The sequence below is a fragment of the Fukomys damarensis genome, unplaced genomic scaffold (genome assembly GCF_012274545.1).
Source record: "Fukomys damarensis isolate Sample0158 unplaced genomic scaffold, DMR_v1.0_HiC HiC_scaffold_35, whole genome shotgun sequence".
NCBI classification, from domain to species: domain Eukaryota; kingdom Metazoa; phylum Chordata; class Mammalia; order Rodentia; family Bathyergidae; genus Fukomys; species Fukomys damarensis.
Genome location: NW_022900947.1, coordinates 680,110 through 686,153, shown reverse-complemented (window position 1 = coordinate 686,153; position 6,044 = coordinate 680,110).

Here is a 6,044-nt window from a genome sequence, read left to right as displayed (position 1 = left end):
GTCACCAGCCGGCAGTGGGGCTTAGAGTCAATGCCAACCCTGCCCGATGCCTGTGCCCCCTCCCTTGAACAGCCAAGAAAGTAGATGTGAACGTGCTGCAGAAATGCCCATGAAGCGCCTGGTACAAAAAGGAGAATTTCTGAGCAAGTCCAGGAGATTGGAGGGGGCAGAGGTGGGAGGAGCAGGGGCTTAGGCACAAGGAGGGGTGAATTCCAGGCTTCTGTTGGGGAAGGCACCTCGTAGAGGGACCTCCCAGGAGCCTGTACCATCTAGCTGCCCAGACTCGCTGGTACCATCAGTGCCTCTAGTGTGTTAGTGTCCTTTTAGGTCAGAGTGCCACGTCGCTCACTTAGCTGCCCGGTGAGACAGAAGAAGTAAGGATGAGGGGTCTGGGACACTTTGTCAGCACTCCCATGGGCTGAGGGGCCCTTCTCCCGGCCTGGGTCTGCTCTGCCTACAGTGCAACTGCACTAAGTACAAGGCCTCTCCCCACCCGGGCCATGGTGGCCGTCATAGACCATCCTGGCTCCCGTGGCTATTTCCTCCTTTCACCTCAACACTGTGTCTTCTTTGGTCCCACCACACAACTTTTGTTTTTGTTTGTTTTTTGAGACAGGGTCTCACTATGTAGTTGAAACTGGCCTGGAACTCACTTTGTAGCTCAGGCTGGTCTCGAATTCACAGCGATCCTCCTGTCTCAGCCTCCTGAGTGCTGGGATTACAAGCATGCGCCATCACACCCGGCTCCATCCACCATGCAACTTTTGTAGTTAGTATGTGTTATCTATCTATGCAAAGCAAATTAAATCAGAGCTCACTGCTTAAACCCCCAGCATTTGCCATCCCGGTCTGTACTTTGGAGTCAGGTGTAGTTTGGCTTTGTGAGTTCCAAGCTTCTTCTCTGGGGGCAGAGCTGGCAAGACCTAGGTGCGGGTCCTCTCACCCGGGAAGTTGGTTCCTCCCCACCAGCCTCTGTGGCAGCTCACGAGAGTGCTGGCTTTCACACCTGCACCCTTCAGACCTGCCTGTCCCTCTCCCTCCACGCTATCCTCTTCTTCTGTCCCTTTATTTCCTGAGCATGTGAAACATGCTTAATTCGTGGCTTCCTGTTTGACGGGTCCACCTTCCCGAGGTTTCCATGGAGGCTTCTCTGTGTTCACTGCACTCCGGGGCAGTGAAGGCCTCTTCTGGGGGCTTCAGTGAAGGAACGGGGTTGGTCGCACCGAGAGCTCCCATCGCACTTTGTGCTGCTTCTGTCCTGGGTTCTGAGGCCACCACTGTCCTGTGCCTGGGTTTATGGTAACTCATCTGTCACAGGAGCGGTGGGGCCTGTGAAAGTCCCACTACTGAGCCCAGCACGGTGGCACACACCTGTGACCCCAGCACTTGGCTGAAGCAGGAGGATCACCACGAGTTCCAGGCCAGTCTGGGATAAATAGTGAGACCCTGTCTCAAAAAGAGAGAAAAAAAAAAAGGGAATCCCACAGTCCTGTCCAGTGGCTATGAACTCCGCAAGCACCGAGTCACACACACCCCCTCTTCCATGGCCCCAGTGGGTGCCCTCCACTTACACCTGGATGGGAGCCCTGTCCCAGTTTGGTCTCCACACCTGGACACTGCTGCCACAGGCTCCCGCTTTGCCTGGCTCTGCACTGACAGGCTCAGTCCCTCCGCGTGCATCCCACAGTCCTGTCCAGTGGCTATGAACTCCGCAAGCACCGAGTCACACACACCCCCTCTTCCATGGCCCCAGTGGGTGCCCTCCACTTACACCTGGATGGGAGCCCTGTCCCAGTTTGGTCTCCACACCTGGACACTGCTGCCACAGGCTCCCGCTTTGCCTGGCTCTGCACTGACAGGCTCAGTCCCTCCGCGTGCTCCCACAACTTGTCATGCAAGGCTGTGCGCAGTTCAATCCCTGGGAAAAAAAAAAAAAAAAAAAAAAAAAAAAAAAGAAGGGGAAGCAGCTTCACTTTCCCTTTGCCGAACCCCACTATGGTTTGAACATATGTGCCCTGCATGACCCAGGGTGAAACTTAATTGCTTTTGCAACCATTCTCAGGAGGACCAGGCTTCAAGGGCTCAGCCTCCCCAGTGGATCAATGCCACGCACGAAAGTGGTTTTTATTATAAAATGGCATATCACCAGGCAAGGCGGCACATGCCTGTGGTCCTGGCAATCCGAGAGGCTGAGGCAGAACTGTAAATTCAAATCCAGCCTGGTAATTTAGTGACTTAGTGAGACCCTGTCTCAGAAGAAAAACAAGTTCTGGAGATGGAGCTCTAACCTCAGTGCTAGAAAAAAAAAGAGCTTCCCCTACAAGAGGACTCAGTCTGAAGGCTCTCGCCAGACGCCAGCACCTGGATCATTGCCCCCAGCACTGCGAGGCAGTGTATTTCTGTTTTACATAAACCACCCACCCACCGCATCGGATCCCAGTGAGCACGGACCTCAGCACCCTCTGCATCATCCTGCCATCCGCTGTCATTGAGGAAACTGGGCTCGTTGGAGGAGTGAAGCCCCCTGCAGGCCAGTGTGTCCAAGTGCTTTCTGGGCACCACAGTCCTCAGCTCCCTGAGGCTAAGTCCGCAGTCGCTGTGTGCGGTGAGGCTGGGTGTGGCGAGGCACCGTCTCTCCCTGTCACGCAGATGGGAACCCTGGGCCTCATGGGGCTGTGGAGGTGTGTGGCTCCTCTCAGCTTCTGCACATACTTTAGGTGGAAATGCGGTCCAGGAACACGAGGGATTCTGCTCAATTGTAACCAGAAGGGAACCCTGCCCTTGGCCACAGTGCGGCTGATACGGCAGTGTGCCATGTGCCTCCCCCTGCTGCTGGTCCCCAGTGCGTGGTGAAGAAGGCACCATGCTGAGGCCCAGGTCTGTCCAGGTCGAGGTTCTGGTCCACATCTTCCAAAGGCCTTGGTGCTGCACAGTGCATTGCAGGGAGGGGTGCACACGTATGCCCGTGCATATGTGTGTATGTGTGCACTTGTGTGTGCATCTCCTCTGGTCTCTCCCTCTTTGTTCAAGGCCACCAGGTCTCCACCCTGGTCTCACTAAATTCTAACCACCTTCTCATGGCCCCACCGCTCAACCCCATAGCGGGAACACCTAACACCTTGAAGTGGAAACCACCCAACCAGGCTCACACTGGGAGAAAACCAGCCCTGTCTTTTCTGTCAAAATATGAATAAGAGTGTCTCCATCTTGAACTCTTGTTCACTCTAGGTTTAACCCCTTCCTCTTTCTGAGCACACTGAGTTTCAGAAAATGTTGAGTTTAGATTCCAGGAATACAGCTGACAGGCAAAGATAATTTATCAACAGCCAGGTACTCTCCATCCTCCCCCCCACCCACTCTTCCTTGCCCTTACTGACCCTGCCCTTCCCACCACTTAAACTAGCCAATCAGGACACTGTGAACCTTCAACCCAGACAGTAGGGGAAAAAGTCAGCTGCTTCTCACGCTAGGGATAAAAAGAGTCTGCTGTGCCGCCCTGAGCACCTGCTACCTCATGCTAGAATGTGCTCCCACCCTTCTGCACCTTGCTGTATTGCGATTTCTCAGTTTGAGCACTTTATTATCTGCACCAACAAATAAAGTCTGGGGTGTATCCCCAACAACACCATAGCACTGTGACAACAGGCTGGGCTTGGGAAGCTCTCCCTGATGCCGATGAGCAAGATCCAGAAATGAGGCTCTCAGAGGAGAGTGCTGAGTGGTGATCAGGAGTTAGATGCAAGCATCTGGCATACACTGGTCACAGCATACAAAGTTCCAGCTGGACAAGAGGAGCAAGTACAAGGGATTGCTGAGGGCTCTCTGGACTCAGTTTCCCCTAATGCCAGGTATCCCATGTGATGGGAGACAAGGCTGAGTGGGAACCAGCTCCAGGTCCTCAGGGCCCCTCTTCTCCCTCAGATGACATCTCAGCAGCTGCTGTGATGGTCCCACACTTGGCTGGGTGATGGACACTGTGTACCTGCTGTGATGATACCCAGCAGACCCAGGCAGGGCACAGCGTACAGCCCACTCGGCGAGGGGATGGCAGCGCCCCCTCTCCACCCTGGGTGCACAGTTGGGGGCCCTTCTTCCGGGGTGTGGCCTGTGGCTCCAGGCCCCACAGTATGAGTAGATAGGACTGGCTGGCTTAGGAAGCAATGCAGGAACAAGGCAGAGGTAGTGTGGGGGATGAGGGTGGGGAGCCGCCAGGAGCCAACACAAAGTGCTGACAAGGCCCAGTTGGAGGTGGTGGGATTGGCACTAGACCGGGCCGCTGTCCCCTGAAGCTCTGCCCAGGCCATTTTTCTATTGAAGTGTGGCTCCAACCACTTTATGAAGTGGGATAATCTAAGAGAAACCATTTTAAGATTGTATGACCTTGCCTGTTGGGCCTGGAACCTCAGGTGAGGCCTGTTACATGGGTAGTCCTCAGCACATCCTGAGTCAAGACTCAAAATTTCTCTCAGCAGGCTGCTCCCATGGCAGAGGACAGTGCCCCAGGATCCCATGCCCCTGCTGCCTGTGGTGCCACTCCTGGACCACCTTTCTACACAGAAGATAGCATGGCCAGGTGGGGGCCATGTTTCTGCACCCCAAGGACCATGCCATCCCCCTCCCCTCAAGCCCAGAGTCACAGGCCTCCAGCAGCAGCCTCTTATCCCCCGCATCATGCCTGGCATTGGTGTTCCCTGCTCACTTTTCTAGAGTCTCAGGTCTATGCAGGGTTGCTGTCCTCCATCTCCATGGACACGTCCATAGGGTGCTAGCAGACTAAAGGTATGGACATGAAGTGGGCCCTGGCTTGCCAGGGGTGTAGGAACCTCCACTTCTGGCCCCCAGGCATGCAACAAAGCTCTCCTCTGCACCCAGACTTCCTCGGAGCCACTGAGCACACCTCAGTGGAATCAGCATTTCTAAGCATCATTCAATCTTCATGCCATGGTTTGGTTTTTGTTTTTGGTACAAGGGATCAAACTTGGGACCTTGTACTTGCTAGGCAGGTGGCAGAACCACTGAGCTAAATCCCCAGCCCGATGCCATTGTTTGGTAAATTACACAATTATCTGAAATCTCTGACTACTCAGAATAAAAGACAAGGGTTCATCCACATGGAAGATTCTGTTGTCCCCAGGTATGGAAGGTTCTGCAGCTCCTCTGCAGAATGAACTGGGAGGGGACACATTCTGTCCTTGGCACAAACCAGTGCTTGCTCCTCCCAGGGGTGAGTGTCCCAAGAAGAGGCAGCCCTTCCTGTGGCCTGGTGAGGACAGCAGGTCAGGGATGTCCTGCCTCTCTCACTGGCTGGCCTATCCTGTGCTGGTGACTCAGGTCTTCAGGTGGTTAGCTGAGGCTGGGTGGAGGGATGCACAGGGTGCGTGTGTCCCCAGATGCAAGAGGGAGCGCTTGTGTGTTCAGAAGGGGACATCCCTCCCGCACTCCACTGGGAGCTTCCCACCTCAAATACTGTACACAGGGCAGGGAGCCCGTCCCTGCTGGGGCTGGAGAAAGGCAGCAACACACCATGCACAAAGGCCCAGGCGCAGGTGGGGAGAAGGTAGAGGAGGGCAGTGGCACAGACCAGGAGTTAACCTCAACTAAGATCTATGCTGTTCTGGAGTGGAGGGGGCAGGGAGGGAGTGACTTGGTGACCCAGGATACTTGGGAAGCGAAAGACCAGATGGGTCTGAGTGTGCTGTGAGGGGATGAGGGCGCCAGGGGTCTCTGCACTGAAGATGTCACACAGGGAAGGGACGACCAAGGAGGCCCTGGGGACTTGAGAAGGGGCTGGGCTATCAGGGGAGTCCAGCTAGGAGCTGTCTCTCCACAGGACTCGTGCACTGCGGTCCCCTCGATGTCACCAAGTCCAATCCCGACGCTGTATGGTTTTTAAAAACGCACAGGCGACAGGACGGGCTCCGGAGCTCTCCCGCTGGGGCTCAGGGTCACTGCTCGGCCTTTGCCCGCGCTTGGGGCCCTTGAGGTAGGGTAGGCCCGGGTAAGGCCAGCGAGAGCGCGGCCTGAGCCGCCCGCGTGGCCCTACA